General features: G+C 46.9%; 1 protein-coding gene across 1 annotated transcript in view; it reads left to right on the top strand.

Annotated features, from left to right (window-relative positions):
- LCLAT1 (lysocardiolipin acyltransferase 1) overlaps positions 1-21,242 on the top strand; it is a 201,084-nt gene that overhangs the window by 19,242 nt on the left and 160,600 nt on the right. The window contains exon 2 of the mRNA XM_029072100.1: positions 5,471-5,526. The gene's annotated coding sequence lies outside the window, so the exon portion shown is untranslated. The remainder of the gene's footprint in view (positions 1-5,470; positions 5,527-21,242) is intronic.

The raw sequence follows: 21,242 nt of genomic DNA, 5'->3' as shown, positions 1-21,242 counted from the left end.
AACGGGGGGACTGCATTTTGGCAATAGCAGGCATGTTCTTTTTCTAAAGTAAGCACAGTTTCTGTGGTTTACAATTTTCCTCTATAAATATAGATTTAATCAGCGTAGGCTGAGCTTTTTTCCAGGCATGTTAAAATTAGCGTTAGCCGTAGCTTAATCCTCAAATGTGTAGAAATCGAATATAGTTTTTACTAGCCTACTTGCCGGGAAATGAAAGTGAAATGTAGTCTTTGAACCTTTTTGACATTTCTGAGTGCGTGTTTTCCATGAAATCTTTCAAAGCCCATATAACTTCATTAAAAAAAAATACCTCCCCCCCTCCCCCTAATTGGCTGTTTTCCAGTGACATAAGTGTCTCCCCGAAAAGTTAGTTGCTAAAGGAGGCAAGATCACCGGCTCAGCTGCCGGGATATCATCTAATTCGCTGCAGCAGAAATACACTATGTTCTACCCTTGAGGCCTGATACAGCTGATGGGCTTATCTAGCGCCTTATTGTCTGGAAAGGACACGGGCACACCGAGGAAAATTGGCTCATGGAGCTTCATCCTGACAAATAAGAAGAAACTGCGAAGTTTTCCGAGATGCATCTCCTTGTGTGAGAATAGTAATAACGGTATTTGTTAAGCGCTCACTGTGTCAAACGCTGCTCTCAGCGCTGGGGTATCCGCACCTACAAGCTAATCAGGTTGGACACAATCACGGTGTTGATCCCCATTTTACAGATGAGGGAACTGAGGCACAGAGGGTTGAAGTGACTTGCCCAGGGTCACACAGCAGCCGAGCGCGGAACCAGGATTAGACTCTAGGTCCTTCTGACTCCCAGCCGCGGCCTAACGGAAAGAGCACGAGTCTGAGAGTCAGAGGATCTGGAGAGAACGCAGGCATTGGGAGTGCTCGGCGTGGCTTAGTGGAAAGAGCACGGACCTGGGAGCCAGAGGTCATGGGTTCGAATCCCAGCCCTGCCACTTGCCAGCTGTGTGACTGTGGGCGAGTCACTTCACTTCTCTGGGCCTCAGTTCCCTCATCTGGAAAATGGGGATTTAAGACTGTGAGCCTCAGGTGGGACAACCTGATTACCCTGCATCTCCCCCGGCGCTTAGAACAGTGCTCTGCACATAGTAAGCGCTCAACAAATACCAACATTATCATTATCATTATGGGACCAGGAAAACGAGGAAGTTTTCCAAGATGCAGCGCCCATCTCCTAGTATGAGAAGCAGCGTGGCCGAGCGGAAAGAGCCTGGGAGTCGGAGGCCCCGAGTTCTAATTCCAGCTCTGCCTCTTGCCTGCTGGGTGACCGTGGACAGGTCATTAAACTTCCCTGTGCCTCAGTTTCCTCATCTGTAAAATGGGGGTTAAATAGACGTTCTCCCTCCTACTTAGACGGTGAGACCCATGTGGGCCAGGGACCGTGTCCAACTTAATTATCTGGTATCTACCCCAATTCCTAGCACAGTGCTTGGAATGTAGTAAGTGCTTAATACTGTTATTATTATTTGTATTAGTATTATTACCTTAAGACATTGAACAAGACACTGTCTTCTGCTGTTACTTTTTACTTTGTCTCCTTGGAGTTCCCATTACCTGCTGTACCTGTACAGTTCTCCTCTTACCCCATAGAAGATCATAATAATAATTATAATGATGAAGGCATTTAAGTGCTTACTACGTGCCGAGAACTGTTCTAAATACGAGGTATCAGGTTGTTCATTCAATCGTATTTATTGAGCGCTTACTGTGTGCAGAGCACCCTACTAAACGCTTGGAAAGTGCAATTCGACAACAGAGACGATCGCTACCCAACAACGGGCTCACAATCTAGAAGGGGGGAGACAGACAACAAAACAAAACAAGTAGGCGCACAGTCTCAATGCCCATTTTACAGATGAGGTAACTGAGACACAGAGAAGTTAAGTGGTCTGCCCAAAGTCGCCCAGCAGACAGGTGGCGGAGCCGGGATTAGAACCCACGTCCTCTGACTCCCAAGCCTGGGCTCTTAAGGGAATTTGAGGGAATCACAGCCCCCGCGCCAGTGGGTTAACGCACAGTCCAGGATCTTGTTTTTGGTGATTTCATCAGGCTATTTGAAGACAAGAATGCCCCATCCAGGAGGCAGTTGAAACTCCTTTAGAAGTCAGATGACGTTTATGGAAGGTGAGAAGCTGCATGGCCTCGTGTATAGAGCACACGGGCCTGGGAGTCAGAATAGAGAAGCAGCGTGGCTCAGTGGAAAGAGCACGGACTTTGGAGTCGGAGGTCATGAGTTCAAATCCCAGCTCTGCCACTTGTCAGCTGTGTGACTGTGGGCGAGTCACTTCTAATAATAATAATAACGATGTTGGTATTTGTTAAGCGCTTACTATGTGCCGAGCACCGTTCTAAGCGCTGGGGTAGACACAGGGGAATCGGGTGGTCCCACGTGGGGCTCACAGTGCTTCACTTCTCTGTGCCTCAGTTACCTCATCTGTAAAAATGGGGATTAAGACTGTGAGCCCCACGTGGGACCACCCGATTCCCCTGTGTCTACCCCAGCGCTTAGAACGGTGCTCGGCACATAGTAAGCGCTTAACAAATACCAACATCGTTATTATTATTATTATAAGGATATGAGTTCTAATCCCACTTCCGCTGTTTGTCTGCTGTGTCACCTTGGGCGAGCCTCAGTTACCTCCTCTGTGAAGTGGGGATTAAGACTGCTGTACGTGGACTGTGCCCAACCCCATTAGCTCGTAACTACTCCATGCTTAGTACAGTGCCTGGTACATAGTAATGGATTCACAAACACAATTAAAAAAAAAAAAGTCCAAGTTTTGAAGCTCTGGGGGGAAAAAAAGAGGTGGGATACTACAGTTTAACTCAGTCTGGAGCTTGATGCTGTTTTGACGGTGAACTCTGTTTGCCTCCCAACGGGCAGGCTGGCTTTCCTGATTCTGTTTAGAAATTCTTTGAATATCAACACATCATTCGACAATGTGTTTGAAAGTAGTAAAACTCAGTGAGAGGTTTCAGCTTGATATTGCCAGTGAAAACGATGCTAGTTGATTCATCATTTTGGTTGTCTTAAGATTTTATCCTCAACTTTTTAGCGCTGTGCTAACCCTGTGCAATTGCCCCTGGATTTCTTGTGTGGCATCTTGTGTATTTTCTTGTGTGTGTGTTTCCCATGCTGTAGCGTCTGACTGACCCAAGGACTGTTTTGGTTTTGTTTTTATGGTATTTAAGGGCTTTCTATGTGCCACACACTGTACCAAGCGCTGGGGTAGATTCAAGCTAATTAGGTTGGACACAGTCCCTGTCCCGCCTGAAGCTCACAGTATTAATCCCCGTTTTACAGATGAGGTGTCCGAGGCCCAGAAAAGCAAAGTGATTTGCCCGAGGTCTCAGAGCAGAGATTAAAACCCAGGTCCTTCTGACATCCATGCTCATGCTGTATCCACTAGGCCACACTGCTTCCGACTTCAGATCATTCTAGCAGGTCACAGAAAGTATCACCCAGAGGGTTTGGCGGCTCAGTCTTAAGGCAAGACGTCCAGTTCCCTTGTTGTCGCCTCCGGTGTATCTGTGTAAACTAGTCTGAAAAAGACCAGACTTAACGGTGCTCGCTCTGCTTTTCTTCCTTTATCGATGGGCAAAAGAAGGCCGGCGCATCGTAGTGAACGACGAACTGAGTGTGAGAGATTCACGTAGCGCCGTTTAGGAAAAACGTCCACGTAGTCCTGTCGGTTTATGGGTAATAATAGTAATGTTGGTATTTGTTAGGCGCTTACTATGTGCGGAGCACCGTTCTAAGCGCTGGGGTAGATACAGGGTAATCAGATTGCCCCACGTGGGGCTCACAGTCTTAATCCCCATTTTACAGATGAGGGACCTGAGGCACAGAGAAGTTGAGTGATTGCCCACAGTCACAGAGCTGACGAGTGGCGGAGCCGGGATTCAAACCCGTGACCTCTGTCTCCCAAGCCCGGGCTCTTTCCATTAAGAAGTGCATTACCCTTACGAGCAAGAGTGACGCTCGTGCAGATCCTTGTTCTGGATTGTCCGCTCCCGATGGTTGCGTTTTACAAAGGACGTGTCGATAAGAGCGGGTTTAGAGAACGGCAGCAGTCGCTGTTGAAGGGATAGAAAATGAGTCCTATTAGGAAAGTCCAAAGGCTTAGAAGGGAAAGTTCCTCCTCTTCCAAATCCAACAGACTTCCACTCTCCCACCTTCAAGACCTTATTAAAATCACATCTCCCCCATGAGGCCTTCCCTGACCGAGCCCTCGTTTTCTCTTCTCCCGCGCCCTTCTGTGTCGCCCTTGCTCTTGGATTTGTACCCTTTGTTCATCCCTCAATCCCACCACCCTTATTTACATATCTATTTTCCTAGAGGCAGTGTGGTGTAATGGATAGAGCCCGGGCCTGGGAGTCAGAAGGTCATGGGTTCTCATCCCGGCTCCTCCACTTGTCTGCTGTGTGACCGTGGGCAAGTCATTCCACTTCTCTGTGCCTCAGCTACATCATCTGGAAAATGGGGGTTGAGACTGTGAGCCCCACCTGGCTCAGGCACTGTGTCCAACCAGATTTGCTTGTATCCACCCCAGCGCCCAGTACAGTGCCTGCAACCTAGTAACTTGGAACAGTGTTTGGCCCATAGTAAGCGCTCAAATACCGTCTCGTTGTTATTAACAAATAACGTTATTATTATATCCATAATTTACCACAGCGTTTGCCTCCCGCTCTAGACTGTAAGCTCCTAGTGGGTCGGGAACCTGTGTTGCAACTTTGTTGTACTCTCCCAAGCGCTTAGTACCGGGCTCTGCACACCTAAAGTGCTTAGCACCTAGAACAGTGCTTGGCACATAGTAAGCACTTAACAAATACCATAAACAAGTAAGCGTTCAGTAAATACTATTGATCGATCGATATAGCTTGGTGTGCTGAACGGTCTTGAGCGTCGTCGAGTGCTCTGCACACAGTAAGCGCTCAATAAATACCGTTGAATGAATGAATGAAGAAACACCATCGACTGGACGATAGTGAGCACGTACTGCGTGCGGAGCACTGTGCTCAGGGCTTTCGGAGACCTCAGAAGAAATGGCAGTTGTGATCCCGGCCCTAAAATTCCCAACTCTGGGTTCGGGTGGGACTGGAATTGTGTTTATCGGTGAGAAGATTAGTTCAGTGGGAGTGGTTTCTGTACAGAGTGATTTGCTAAACCAGAGGCATCGTGGACACTCCGTTGCTTGGCTTAGTGTTCGTAACTTTGGTGGTCACCAGAATGAAAGCTGGCGGTCTCGGTTCTTTTTAGTTCGTAAACGTCTCTACTATTTATCCTCCTCTTAAAATCCAAGATTACAAAATCCTGAAGAACAAGCCCCAAATGACTTGGAATTGTAATAAAATTCTTAAAATCTAACACATGCCAAAGTGAATATGGCCCTCCTGACTTGAGTGCTCATATTTGTTTTTTCTTCTTTTGTCTTTTAGGAAGCCGAAGCTTCAGGACAGTTCCCAAAGTGCTTTCCTGTCACCTGACCCATCTTGTAAGGAATTTTATTGATCTCGGGCCTCTCCCCCGTGAGCCCTGGTGAGGCTCCACCGGCCTCTGAGTTGGTCCCCTTTCTGGTTTAACGAATCAGGAAAAGTCCACCGGTGACCATATTAAGTCCTCTTTTTAAAATTCAAAAAAGTATTTCGTAGGCATGATTATGTCTGAGGCTGCAGATCTTTTTCTGATGTCAGGAAAAATTTTGGTAAAACGTTTATTATTCTTCCTACCGTTTCGATTAAGCAGAGAATTGCTTAGGACCCCACCGATGAAATTCCCCAAACATTAGTAGGCTGCTCTGAGGTAGAAGTGGTTTTGATAATGGTTCCACTTAAATCAGGCTTGTGTTTCACCAATGAATACTTGAACATTTTCCATGAAGAGTAGCACGATAAGCTATCTTCTACCAGTGGAAACCATTAACTTCAGAAAATTATCAGCAGATGTTTTCCATTCGTGGTTTGTTTCATTTGGTTTAATCCCCCTCAATTGAATAATTCCAAACCGACTGGAAAGACGCAAGATGAACATTGGCACGTGTGCTTGAAACTTGTTTAAGAAAAGCGTCGGGTAGTATTATGTTGTTTTCCCAATCATTTGCCTTAGTTTGTGGTGCCTTTGGTGTTTTTTTAAAGGAATAATTTCTTATTTCAGAAAAATCTCTTTCCAGCTGGTGCAAATGGCAGAAACGTGGTACGAGATAGTGACACTAATAATAGTAATAATTCTGGTATTTTTTAAGCGCTTACCACGTACCGGGCACCCTACTAAGCGCTCGGGTAGATCCTGTGTTTTGTCTGTTTGTCTTTAAACCTAGGGCTCCAGTGGCAGGAAAGAAGGGCCCACATTACGGGCAGGGAACGTGCTCACTAATTCTTTTGTATTATAATAATAATGTTGGTATTTGTTAAGCGCTTACCTGGTGCCGAGCACTGTTCTAAGCGCTGGGGGAGAAACAGGGTGATCAGGTTGTCCCACGTGGGGCCCGCACACTTTTAATCCCCATTTTACAGATGAGGGAACTGAGGCCCAGAGAAGTGAAGTGACCTGCCCACAGTCACACAGCTGACAAGTGGCAGAGCCGGGAGTCGAACTCATGACCTCTGACTCCGAAGCCCGGGCTCTTTCCACTGAGCCATGCGGCTATTGTACCCTTCCAAGTGCTTAGGCTAGTGCTCCGCACAGAGTGAGCACTCAGGAAATGCCAGTGGTGGATTGATATCTGCGGGCCTTGTCCTGTGCCCTTCGGAAAAGGCTTCTCGCTGGTGATAGTTGATGGGAAGGGGAAGGAGTAGGTCGGCCAGTCAATCATTCGTATTCATTGAGTGCTTATCATGCGCAGAGCATGGTACTGAGCTCTTGGGAGAGGACTGCATAACAATTCCCGGCCTACAACGAGCTTAGAGTCTAGGCGGGGAGACAGACATTCAGTAAATAGAGGAGAGGTGCCATCGCCCAGCTGGAACTCCGTTGCGTGTTGCGTTTAGATTGCACCGTGGCCTAGTGGAAAGAGCACAGGCCCAGAAGTCAGGGAAGCTGGATTCTAATCCCGACTCTGCCGCTGGCCTGCTTTGTGACCTTGGACAAGCCACAGTACTTATTGGTGCCTCAGTTTCCTCATCTGAAAAGTGGGGATTCAATACATGTTCTTCTTCTCCCTTAGGTGGAGTGCCCTGGGTCTGTGTCTGCCCTAAGCAGCGTGGCTCAGTGGAAAGAGCCCGGGCTTGGGAGTCAGAGGTCATGGGTTCGAATCCCGGCTCCGCCGCCCGTCAGCTGGGTGACTGTGGGCGAGTCACTTCACTTCTCTGGGCCTCGGTTCCCTCATCTGTAAAATGGGGATTAACTGTGAGCCTCACGTGGGACAACCTGATTTCCCCTGTATCTCCCCCAGCGCTTAGAACGGTGCTCTGCACATAGCAAGCGCTTAACCAATGCCAGCATCATCATTATTGCTTAGTAGAGTGCTTGGCATATAGTGAGCCCTTCACAAATTCCGTTTTGGGCAGGGATGTGGCTTAGTAGAGGGCTCTGCACACAATAGGTACTCGATAAACACATGGAGTGATTTATCGCTGCTTCCTCTTTGAAGTGATCCCTAACGACCTGCAGGTCACACTGGACGTTCGTCTCCAGCGCCCAGTTGTCCGGTCACAACACAGAGACCGCCCTGATGAAAATATCTCCAAGATTAAAAGATCTTCAGCACTAGACGGTGACGTTAGCCTCTTGAACTAAATGGTGAGATCCTCAGGGGCAGGAGGGCCCCCTTCTGCGTTTTGGACAGGTTTCCCAAGCACTTAGTACAGGGCTGGGCCTATTTTAGGGGCTCGCTAACGACCGTTCTTACCCACTGTGAAAAGCACTGTGGGGAAGCAGAGGAATGAAAGCAAGGTGAGTTTTCGTGGGGTAAGGTTTCCGGATGAAAGGGCCGGACTTTGCCCCCCAACTTTCACTCTTGACAGTTCCCCTGAGCACTGCCTTAGAGTCGAAACTGGGTATTTCCAAAAGTTGTCCCTCAGGGAAGGTATTGGTAGAGATATAATGACCCGTTTTCCTGGGGACAGCCCAGGTGGTCTGACGTTGCATCTGCTAAGACGGTTGATTTGCTCTTTCCTGAATGCTGCCGTTTTCCATTCATTCATATTTATTGAGTGCTTACTGTGTGCAGAGCACTGTCCCCGACCCGATCCGGTAAATCGCCTGGGAGAAATCATCCACAGATTTCCCCCGCCCTCTCTGTCCCACACCTGGCCCGACCTCTTTGGTTTGGCAGCCGCCTCAGAGATCGATTTCCCCTCCTCCTCATTTTCCTTTCAAACTGGCAACTGTCTTCTCAGTACTCTTGGAAACAGCTGCCCTTTGAAGCCGCTTTATTTTTTTGAATGGTCCTTTTTTTTTATGGGAAGCAGCGTGGCCTAGAAGAAAGAACACCGGCATGGGAGTCGGAGGACCTGGGTTTTAATCCCGGCTCTGCCACATACCTGCTTTCTGACTCTGTGCAGATCACTGAACTTCTCTGTGCCTCAATTCCCTCATCTGCAAAATGGGGATTTAATATCTGTTGTCCCTCTTACTTAGAATGTGAGACCTTAGTGCTTAGTTTAGCGCTTGGCATGAGGCAAAGTGCTTAACAAATACCTTTGTTAATAATAATAATAATAATAATGACACTTGTTAAGCACTTACTTACTGTGTGTCAGACACCGTACCAAATGCTGGGGTAGATATAGGATAATCAGGTTGGACACAGTCTCTGTCCACAGTCAAGTCAGAAGGGGGAGGATTTAATCCCCATCTTACAGATGAGGTAACTGAGGCACAGAGAAGTGAAGTGACTTCCCCGAGGTCACACAACAGACAAGTGGCAGAGCAGAGATTAGAACTCAGATCCTCTGACTCCCAGGCCCGTGCTCTATCCACTAGGCCACACTGCATATTTCTAACCGCCCTAAGGGATCATTGGCGGTTTCTTCCGTTCGCCTCATAGACTTTAAACGTCTTTTGGGCGGGGATTGCAACTTGTCCTTCTTTTTGAAGCTCCTCAAGCTTCTAGTACCCAGCCTGGCACACAGCGGGGCTCAAGTGAATAATGTTGGCTGATTGATTGTCTATTAAATGACTAATGCCCAGCAGTCCTCCTTGACTTCATTGACTTTGAATGCAAAGTTAGCTCAGCAGAAGTAAAAAAACCACTTTACTGCATATCTGGCAAAACAGCAGCTCGCTAATAACAGATTCTGGAGCTCCCTATTTAGAGTTCCTGCAAAATCACCTTCACCTTTTGCACTGAGAAAATAAGCTGTTTCACCACTGAACCTTTCTGTAATTAACCCCTATCATCATATCAGGTCTTACACCAACCTTTGCTGTTCAGCTACCTAGGCTGTTAACAGTAGGAAATTCATTCTTACCTTTTCCTTTGCTTTTTTTCTTCTTTTATCGTATTTCAACGCTTACTATGCACCACTCGCTGCACTAAGCACCAGGAGAGGTACAAGGTAGTCGGGTTGGAAACAGTCCAGGTCCCACGTGGGGCTTAAAGTCGTCATCCTCATTTGGCGGATGAGCTAACTGAGGCACGGAGAAGCTAAGTGACTTGCCCAGGGTCACACAGCAGATAAATAATGGCGCTGGGATTAGAACCCAGGTTCTTCTGACTCCCGGGTCCACTAGGCCACGCTGCTTCCCGTAAAAAAAGAATACACTGCTTCTCCTTCGGCAAGAAAGGAGGGGTGAATGCAGGAGAGAGAAATGGCGCCAAAATGGAGATTTCAGGAGATGTAGTGAACAAGTGACAGGACTGATATTTACTAAGCACTGTACTAAGCACTGAGAAATAAACCGTAGGTGGGAATCACACATGGCTCCCGTCCCTCGGCCGGCTCGTAATATGAAAAAATGATACCATTTTGAATCCAAAGCATCAGTCAGTGAAGATGCACTGAGCTCTCCCTTAACGCAGGAGCTGTGGGCTTTCGGAACCCTTATTAAGGAATGCCCATGTTGTGACGCTCCACGTCTGGCACTCCATATGTGAAAGCAAACACTTCTGACACCGCGTCACACCGTTGTGTCCCGACAAGCAGGTGGGATCGGAGGACCCTTCCCTAATTCTGCCACCGTCTCCTATCCCTGGGGCGGGGAATGCGTCTAGTAGACTGTTGGGTTGTTCTCTGCCAAGTGCTTAGTAAAGTGCTTTGCACAAAGTAAGCGCTCAATAAATACGATTGACACACTATCCAGCGGGCAGAGTGCAAGCGAGCGGAATGGAAGGACCGTTGTCCCTAGACTTTCCTAAGAACGGGGTGAAGTAAATCGTGGTTTGAAAGAGAACTTCCCCATATTGCAGGTCTGCCTATGCATTATCTACCTCTATATTTTTCCGGAGGGAAGAGTGCTCCGCTTACATTAGAAGTGACTGAGGTTGCAGCGAAAAGAACCCAGGGGATTTCTGAGCGTATTCCTTAAACGGAAAATGTTTGAAATGCAGTCAATTTTTTTATTCAGTGCTGTTTGTTAAGTGCTTTTACTGTGCGCCAGGCACGGTACAAAGCTGTGCGGTCAGCTGATCAAATTGGACATAGTCCCTTTCCCACACGGGGCTCACAGTCTTAATCCCCTTTTTACAGATGAGGTAACTGAGGCCCAGAGAAGTGACTTGGCCCAGGTCACGCAGCAGACAAGCGGCAGAGCCGGGATTCGAACCCAGGCCCTCTGTCTCCCGGGCTGTTTCCACTAGGCCGTGCTGCTTCTATGTTATCTCTGCTCAGGAAGAAAAGAAATGCAAATGCGAAACACGAAATGAGAGACAACTTGCGGCCCATTTGTACCACTGTTTGGGAAGGGATGGAGCCGAGGGACCTGGAGAGAGAGCAAGGACGCTACCGGTTTGAAATGTGAATGTGAAAAAAGGTTGGAAGGAATCGATCTGTTGAGCACTTACTGGGTGCAGAGCACTGTACCGAGCTCCTGGGAGAGCACAGCGGAATAGAGAGACACGGTCCCGGCCCACGGGGAGCTTCCAGACTCCACTGGGAGACGGCCGCTGGAATAAATTAGGGATACGTACATAAATGCTCTGGGGCTGAGGCTGGGGTGAATATCTAGTGCTTAAAGGACACAGATCCAAGCCCCTAGGCGATGCAGACGGGAGAAGGCGTAGGGGAAATGAGGACTTATTCGGGCAAGGCCTCTCGGAGAAGAGATTTTTATTAAGACTTCGAAGGTGGGAAGAGTGGTGATCTGTCATATACGCAGAGGGTGGCTGTAGGCCAGGGTAGGCGAGATGGAGACGCAGTGAGCAGGTCGGCGCTTGAGGAGCAGAGCGTGTGGGCTGGGTTTGTAGTTGGAGGTGAGGTGGGAGGGGGTGAGCTCATTGTGCTTTAAGGCTGATGGTGACGAGTGAGTTTCCATTTGATGTGGAGGTGGTTGAGTAACCACTGGAGGTTCACGAAGAGTGGGGGGACGTGAACTGAATTTTTTTTTTTAGAAAAACTATCTGGACAGCAGAGCCAAGTAAGGACGGGGGCGCAGGAAGCTCAGTGAGGAGGCTAATGCGGTAGTCAGGGCGGGATATAAGTGCTTGGATCATCACGGTAGCCGATGGGATGGAGAGGAAAAGGCAGATTCTAGAGAAGTCGTGAAGGTAGAACCGACAAGATCTGGTGACAGGTTGAATGAGAGAGATGAGTTGAAGATAGTGCCTAAGTTACAGGCTTGTGACACGGGGAGGATAGTGGTGTTTTTTACAGTGATGGGAGAGATGGGGAGGACACTGGGTGGGAAGATGAATTCCGTTTTGGACAAGGAAGCAGCCTTGTAACTGAACGGGAAAATCCATTAAGTGGTCCAGGGAGGATTGTGGTCAGTTCCTGTGCTTTCAGCCCTGGGTCTTCAAACTCTATAGTTAAACATTTGTTCCTGGTGTGAGTATTTCTTGAGGGATCCCATCTTGAATTCATTCATTCATTCAATAGTATTTAGTGAGCGCTTACTATGTGCAGAGCACGGTACTAAGCGCTTGGAATGTACAAATCGGCAACAGGTAGAGACAGTCCCTGCCCTTTTGACGGGCTTACAGTCTAACGACGCCCTGGATTGACGCGGAAATAATATCTCGGGAAATTGTATTCTCTAGCCCCAGGACTACGATGAATTCAGAACGCACTCAATAGTAAAGCCTCACCTTTTCTTCCCTGCCACCCCCCCCCCCCCGACCTCACCGCCCCCACCCCCCACTCCCCATAAGGGCATATATTCACGCGATTTTTCAACAAAACCCCCAGGGACCCTTGTTTTATCCACACATTCCCCAAGTGAAAAGAAGCTTGAGAAACAGTCGGGTCACTAAGTTAAGTGAACGTTGTTCTCTGAATATGTTGAGTTGGTTTTTGAACGCGGAAAACACCTAAAGGACCACATATTGGGTAGATTTATTCTCCGCAAACCATATTTTTAAAAGGCTGAAGGATGAAGCTTGGATCCACTGAGCAGACAGCACTTTGTTTAATAAGATCTTTTGAAGCTTTAAAGATGAAGGTGGAATTCAAGACTCTTTGAATGAGAAAGCACCTACATTTTTTTTGCAAAGGAAAGCTGAATTCAAATGGAATCCTGGTGAGAAAATTTGGAACTTGGTAAAGAGATGTGAGTGATAGTTCATCACTAATATGAATCGAGGGAGTGTGGGGAAGATTGTTTAAGGTAAGTACACTCATCCATATGGCATGAGAGCTTAGTTGAGATTAAAGCAAGTCTGATAAATAAATAGGCTTTTCCATTAATTTCCGTTCTCCTTCAATATCACTAAAATCTAACTCTTCCTTACTCTACAGTATTAACAGTTGTTATCAGTGCTTTTAGAAGTCTTACTTGAAATGGAAGTATTCCCTCTATCAACTCCTCTGCGCAACCTTTTCTTGTGACACCCCATTATGCCATATCCAAACCGGTACTCGTTGTCAGAAGAGCTTCAGGAGCAGTGTTGAGAAGCAGCGTGGCCTAATGCATAATAAGAATAATGTTGGTATTTATTAAGCGCTTACTATGTGCAGAGCACTGTTCTAAGCGCTGGGGTATATAGGGTCATCAGGTTGTCCCACATGAGGCTCACAGTCTTAATCGCCATTTTACAGATGAGGGAACTGAGGCACAGAGAAGTGAAGTGCCTTGCCCACAGTCACACAGCTGCCAAGTGGCAGAGCCCGGGACTCGAACCCCTGACCTCTGACTCCCAAGCCCGTGCTCTTTCCACTGAGAGCACAGGCCTGGGAGTCAGAAGGACCAGGGCTCTACCACTTATCTGCTGTATGATCTTGGGCAAGCCACTTAACTTCTCTGTGCCTCAGTTCCCACGTCTGTAAAATGGGGATTTACACTGTAATCCCCATCTGGGACATGGATTGTGTCCAACCTGATTAACTTGTACCTACCCCAGCACCTAGTACAGTGCCTGGCACATAGTAAGTGCTTAACAGATACCTTAAGAAAAAAAAGCTGGGCCTAATTCTGGAATAGTATTCTTGCCAAAATGGGTAGTGAAAATATATATGGCATAACTGAGTGTTTTAAAATATATATGGCATAACTGAGTGTTCTGGTAATGTGGTTGGCATTTTGAAATGCTGTAACGTAGAGATCGCACAGCGTGGGTTGGGAGAGGGCGTGGAAACAAGGACTCATCGAAGCTAGAAACTCTTTTTTCTTCTTTTTTTAAACTAAAATCCCACCCGGACAAAGGGAGGAAGAGTTGTCATTTGGGTATGGAACAGCCAACCCCTTGTGGGTTCACAATTGTGTTACAGCTCCAAAGTTAGCCTCATCATCATCATCATCATCATCATAAAGATAATGATATTAAATAGTTACTAAGTGCCGGGCTAGACAAAAGATGATCAAATTGAACACAGTCCCAGTCCCACAAGGAGTGCTTACTCTGAGGTGGGGAGAGCAGATATCTTATTATTTTACAAATGAGTCAATCATTGGTATTTATTGAGCACTTACTTTGTGCAGAGCACTGTTCTGAGCTCTCGGGAGAGTACAGTACGTCGGTAGACACTTTCCCTGCCCAGAATGAGTTTACAGCCTAGAGATGGAGAAACACAGCAGAGATATGCCGGAGTCGGGTCGGGAAACAAGAGCTCTAGACTGTAAGCTCTTTGTGGGCGCGGAACCTATCTCTCAATTCTGCTATATTGTACTCTCCACAGCATTTAGAGCGCTCAGCACGCAGTAAATGCTCAATAAATACCATTTATGGCTTGATCTCCTGTAATCTTAGTCACATGTCCTCCCCACCAAACCATGTGCCTCCAAAGCTTATTTTGTGTGTTTTTGTGTTTGTGAAATAATATTCAGTTCAATTTACTGGCTGGCCAGGTTCTAAATTTTCCCATTCTTTATCAACACTAGGGAATTTTGTTATTAATTTGGAAGAATATGAAGTGTTACTTTTAGACACCCACTAAATAGAATGAGTTAGAATCTAGGTTAAAAAGCAAAATTAAGTTGTAGATCTTATTAGGAATGATAGGATCTAGCTATTTTTAAAGTTCAGTCTAGACGGTTGTTTAAGGCATTACGCTCTGCATACAGAAGTGTATTGGCCTGAAAAGCAAACTTTTGGGTTAATTACAGCTTTGATGTTACATCTTCTTTGTCTATGGGCTCATTATCAACCGACTTGTTTGTATTGGTTTTTTTTGGAGGTGGGGGGTTTAGTATGCCTGTGGCATTCAAGTTAGCTTTGTATAAATAGGGTGAAATGGAGGTAATTAAGAAAACCAGAAAGGCTCTCTTCCTTTGTCTTCAGCACACGATGAGGTCTTCAAAGTGGCCTCTGGCCTATAAAATTGAATTAGGTATTCTTCTTGGCTGAACACCTTGATGTGATGGCTCGTTTTTCATGGAGCAGTTGGTCAATTTTAAATGAAAGTGAGCCATTTTTTCGGAGACTGAAGCCTTAGGAAGAGCCCACCTCGTGGTTATAGGGCTGCTGCTCACCCCACTCATTAAGCTCTTTCGAGACTTTTCTGAGTGATGCTGATGTCAGTCCAAGGGGTTGTAGGTAGAGGTTGAAGGAGAGTTAAATCGTGAATGAGGCCCCGATGGGTTAGGATGCCAGCCCATTTTTCCACTGCGTGTCAAAGAGAACAGCAACAAATTCTCAACCTCCTTGCCCAGATCCGCTTCTTCACCCTGCCTCCACTGAATAATCAGTCAGTGGCATCTATCGAGCATCTACTGCGTGCAGAGCTATACTAAGTACCTAGGAGCGTACGGTAGAATCTAATTGGGTAGACGGGCACTAAAATGATTTACAGATTGGAGCATGAAAGAAAAGGGAATATGAACAAATACTACTCAAGTTAGTGCTTGAGAAGCAGGTCACATAAGATACATATATGATTTTTCTAGGAGGCCATGCGTACCTAAGTGGAAGGGGTGCATAAGCGGCTGAATTTAAAGTCAGTCGATCAGTCGTATTCATTGAGCGCTTACTGTTTGCACGGCACTGTCCTAAGCACTTTGGAGAGTACAATGGAACAGTATAACAGACACATTCCCTGCCCAAACGAGCTTACAGACTAGAGAGAAGCAGCCAAAGCACGGGCTTTGGAGTCGTAGGTCATGGGTTCGAATCCCGCTCTGCCACTTGTCAGCTGTGTGACTGTGGGCGAGTCACTTCACTTCTCTGTGTCCCAGTTCCCTCATCTGTAAAAATGGGGATTAAGACTGTGAGCCCCACGTGGGACGACCTGATTCCCCTGTGTCTACCCCAGCGCTTAGAACAGTGCTCGGCACGTAGTAAGCGCTTAACAAATACCAACATTATTATTAGAGGGGGAGACAGGCATATATAGAAATAAACTACAGATATGGACCTAAGTGCTGTGGAGTTGGGATGGGGGATGAATAAAGGGAGCAAGTCAGAAGGGAATTGAAGAAAAGGAAAGGAGGACCTAGTTAGGGAAGGCCTCTTGGAGGAGGTGAGCCTCCAATAAGGCTTTGAAGTTGGGGGAGAGCAGCGTGGCTCAGTGGAAAGAGCCCGGGCTTGGGAGTCAGAGGTCACGGGTTCGAATCCCGGCTCTGCCACTTGTCAGCTGTGTGACTGTGGGCGAGTCACTTCGCTTCTCTGTGTCTCAGTTCCCTCATCTGTAAAATGGGGATTAACTGTGAACCTCACATGGGACAACCCGATCACCCTGTATCTAACCCAGCGCTTAGAACAGTGCTCTGCACATAGTAAGCGCTTAACAAATACCAACATTATTATTATTATCATTATTAAAGGGGCAGGGAGTTCCAGGTAGGGGAAAGGCGCGGACTGTAGGTGGAGAAATTGGGAACAAGCCTTAGAAGAGGTTGGCTTGAGAGAAACAGAGACTGTGAGCTGAGCTATAGGGGGAGAAAAGTGGGAAACAGAGAACTTTAAAGTCGAGGGTTTCCATCTGATGGGTGAAGAAATGGATAGCCTTTGGAGGTCTTTAGGAGTAGGGAGAAATGTGAAGAGTAGCATTTTGGAAAAATAAGCATGGCAGCAGAGTGAAGAATGAAATGGAGAGAGGGAGACGAGCAAAGGAGGCCAATATAGTCGTCAAATCAGGCGTAGTGGCCTAGTGGAAGAAGCACAGGTCGGGGAGTCAGAGGACCTGGGTTCTAATCCTGGCTCTTCTACTTGTCTGCTTGTCTTGGACAAGTCACTTAACCTCTCTGGGCCTCAGTCACCTCGGCGGTAAAATGGGGATTGACCGGGAGCCCTACGAGGGTGTGATCTGGATTCAGCCCCATTATCTTGCATCTAGAGCAGTGCTTAACACAGTGCCTGGCACATGGTAAACACTTAAATACCATAGAGAAAGGGGCCTGGAGCAGTATGGTGGCTGTTTGGAGGGAGAGTTGGGGGGGGATGCTGGAAAGGTAGAGGAGAATCCCACAGGATTTGTGGACTGACAATATGGGGACTGAGAGGGAGGCATCAAGGACGATGCCAAGTTTCGGCTCCAGAGACGGAGAGGTTGGTGGTCCCGTCAGCCTGGATGGGAGCGTTATCTGGGGGAGAGGAGGCGGGAGGGAAGACGAGAAATTGAATTTTGGACATATTGAGGATTAGGTGCCAGCGGGATGAAAGGGATGCCCTGGCGAAGAAGGAAATGTGAGATTGCAGAGGGGTCAGAGGTCTGGACTAGCCGAGATGGTCTTTGAAGCCAACGCAGGAGATGAAATCAATCCCGGTTGGCAGCAGTCCATGTGCTCACGGGAATAGAAGGGTTCCGATTTAGCTGGATTCAAGAGTTAACGTGGGGAGAGCGTGGGCTAGTGGCTAGAGCACGGGCCTGGGAGGCAGAGGACCTGGTGTATAATCCCATCTCCGCCACTTGGCTACTGTGTGACCTTGGGCAAGCCACTTCAATTCTCTGAGCCTCAGTTACCTCATCTGTAACATGGATAAGACTGTGAGCCCTATGTGGTATAGGGACTGTGTCCAACCCAGTTACCTTATATCTACCCCAGTGCTGAATACAGTGCCTAGCATATAGTAATAGCTTAACAAATGCCGTAATTTTTATTAATAAAGAAGGAGGTCCTGCTTAGGTGAGAGAGGTAGAGATGAATCTTTAGTCATTACAGGGAATGGGGCCCAGAACCTGTTCCCTGGGGCCGGAGGGAATTGCTGAGCTCAGTTTTCGCTTCCGTGTGGGCCCGGAGAGAAGCCGCTGTCTCTGACTCCTCTTGGGTTCTCTGAGTTGGCACGGCTAACTTGCTTAATTCCACTTTATTTTTTCCTTATTTTATTTTTATGGTACTTGTTAGGCACTTCCTTTGAGTCAAGCACTGTTCAAAGCCCTGGGGTAGATATAAACCAAACAGGTGGGACACAGTCCCTGTCCCACATGGGACACGCTGTCCAAGTAGGAGGGATAATAGGTATTCAATCTCCATTTTAGAGATGAGGCAAACAGCCGGCAAGTGGTGGAGCTGGGATGAGAACCCAGGCCCGCTGATTCCCAGGCCCGTGCTCTTTCCACCAGGCCAAGCTGCTTTAGTTAATCAATGAAGTCCTCCCCTCGTCAAATGACTATATTTGAATACCGTGAATCCATCATTTTGTTAGGTGTTGTGTTTTGTTAGCTTTACCTCTTGGTCGGCTTGTCTGACTCAAATTGAGTCCTTTCTTGTCCAACTGGTGGTTGCCAATATGTGGTGTGTGAAGGAAATCCCAGTCCTAATTACTCCTAGGTGTACTTCGTTGCTTCAGTGTACCCTTATGGCGTTTCTTTTGCCTGCCTCGTGTATAGTTTCTTTACTTCACATTTTCAGCAGTTACGACTGAGCTGGCTGCGTTTCATTCCTCCTCAAACGACTAACTCAGAAAAGCTGTGCTGCAGATATCTGCTGTGGTGGGTGGGTGAGCTTTCACTTGGCTCTCATGGATGACTTCTATAGGTTTTGGTTATTTTGGGGGACGTTTTGACTCCCACTTCATCCTATGCCTGTATTTTTTCTTCCTTCTCCTTTCGTCTTAGTGCCGATTCTGTGAAGACACGAGCAATACTGAGCAATCCCGCTAGACTGCCAACCCTTCAAGTTGCACTGTACTCTCCCAAGTCCTTAGTACAGTGCTTTCTCACAGTAAGGGCGCTTAGTTCAGTGAATAGCATTGATTCAGTATCGATGCCATCAGCCCTCTGAGTGGAGCTTTCCCTTTCGCCATGGAGGTAGTATATTCAAGGATATTCGCTATATCCCACTTCTATTTCCTGGATGCTCAGAATTTCTTCCCTTAGAGCTCCCTCTCCTCATCCTTCCCTGACTAAACCCTCACTTAATCTCTTCCTACTCCCTTCCGCGTCACCCTTGCACTTCGATATGCTCCCTTTTTTCGCACCTCCTTCAGCCCCGCAGCGCTTGTACACATATCCAACATATACACGTTGGAGAACCAGCGTGGCTCAGTGGAAAGAGCACGGGCTTTGGAGTCAGGGCTCATGAGTTCGAATCCCAGCTCTGCCACTTGTCGGCAGTGTGACTGTGGGCAAGTCACTTAACTTCTCTGTGCCTCAGTTCCCTCATCTGTAAAATGGGGATTAAGACTGTGAGCCCCATGTGGGACAACCTGATTCCCTTATGTCTACCCCAGCGCTTAGAACAGTGCTCGGCACATAGTAAGCGCTTAACAAATACCAACATTATTATTATTATTATATCCGTAATGTATTTATTTGTATTAATGTCCATCTCCCCCTCTAGACTGTAATAACGGTGTTGGTATTTGTTAAGCGCTTACTATGTGCAGAGCACTGTTCTAAGCGCTGGGGGAGATACAGGGTAATCAGGTCGTCCCACGTGAGGCTCACAGTTAATCCCCATTTTACAGATGAGGTAACTGGGGCACGGAGAAGTGAAGTGACGTGCCCAAAGTCACACAGCTGATAAGTGGCAGAGCCGGGATTCGAACCCGTGCCCTCTGACTCCTAAGCCCGGGCTCTTTCCACTGAGCCACGCTGCTGTAAGCTCCTTGTGGGCAGGGGATGTGTCTACCACTCTCCCAAACATGATTCCTCTCCCTTCCACTATTTTCACCTTCATCTTTGTTTCCCCTCTCTTTGCCCTTTTTGTTTCCTCGCTTCTCTCATTCTTCATTTTCTGCCACTTTTTTCCTCCCTCAGCACGACAGTCCTCTCCACCTTCCTTGGGCGGTCAGGCGATCCTACCCCTCACGCTTAAGTGACAAACTAACTCGTCATATGGCACAGCTAGTTTCTTCTCTTCTTAAAGATCTCGAAGGCTGCAGAATCCTCAACCTTCCTTAGAAGCCCGTTCCTCTGATTTTGCCATCCGAAGATCAAGGAGTTCTCTCAGGTCCGACCCACAATTTTCATTTTTTTTGAAAAATTTCATCCCTTATCCTCTTGTTCAGTTCTCTGTGGGTGTAGATCCACCCACCAATCAATACTAGTTACCGAGCACCTGCTGGACGGAGAGCATTTTACTAAGAAATTGGGAGAGTACAATGGAAGTATTCGTCATAATCCCCATCCACAGGGATCATACGGTCCAGCTTCGGAGATAGTCATCAGATAATTTACAAGTAGGAGAAAGAAGTGTTCCAATAGTATATTATTTAAAAATTTGTTCAAAAAAGCAAGTTGTTGAGTACCAAAGTGCCGAGATGACAGTAGGGAGGCTAGGACCTGGCAAAAATAAAAATGACTGTAATAGGGACGTGGGATTTCACAAGGGTTTGGAATATGGAGTAAACGGTGCTCTCGTGGCTATAGATCAGATATGAATGTGAATCACCCCAATTTATCATCTTTGCCATAGTAAAATTCAATATAATTTTGATGACAGTCCTTACTAAATTGTCCTGGCCTCTTCTCCAAGATAAACAACACATCCATTTGAAAAGCAGCATGGCATAGTGGATAGAGCACAGGTCTGGGAGTCAGAAGGACCTGGATTCTAATGCCGGTTCTGCCACTTGTCTGCTGTGTGACACTGAGCAAGTCACTTCATTTCTCTGGGCCTCGGTTTCCCTCATCTGTAAAATAGGGATTAAGAGTGTGAGCCTCATGTGGGACAGGGATTGTGTCCAACCTGATTAACTTCTATCTACCCCAGTGCTTAGTTCAGTGTCTGACGCATTGTAAGTGCTTAACAAATACTATCATCATCATCTTTCCACCCAGAATTTATTTTCTGTCCCGGGAATCATTTTGTCACTGTCCAGTTTCTCTACATCTTAAAAGTGTAGTGATCCGAATTGAAGTAATCGCATCCCAGCAAAGATGGGCTTCACTCACCGAACAGTTGGAGTTTTGGACTTCTTTTTGCATAAGTTACTGATTCCCAGCTCTCACTCGCTGTCAGAGAGACAAGTGGTTTTCATGAACTTTTCTAATAGGAGTCTCATTTGTCTGCTGGGTGTCCTTGGGCAAGCCACTTAACTTCTCTATGCCTCAATTGCCTCGTCTGTAAAAGGGGGATTAAGACTGTGGAGCCCCAAGTAGGACAACCTGATTACCTTGTATCTACCCCAGTGCTTAGAACAGTGCTTGGCACATAGTAAGTGCTTAACAAATGCCATTATTATTGTCAAGGGTCTCACAATCTAAAAATACGGTAGGAAGGGGTGGCAACCAGACATTTATGTATATCTATATATCTGGATATATCTATCTATATAGATATATATATCTATCTATA

Source organism: Ornithorhynchus anatinus, chromosome 9 (assembly GCF_004115215.2).
Source record: "Ornithorhynchus anatinus isolate Pmale09 chromosome 9, mOrnAna1.pri.v4, whole genome shotgun sequence".
Classification (NCBI taxonomy): Eukaryota; Metazoa; Chordata; class Mammalia; order Monotremata; family Ornithorhynchidae; genus Ornithorhynchus; species Ornithorhynchus anatinus.
This window is presented reverse-complemented; position numbering and strand designations above follow the sequence as displayed.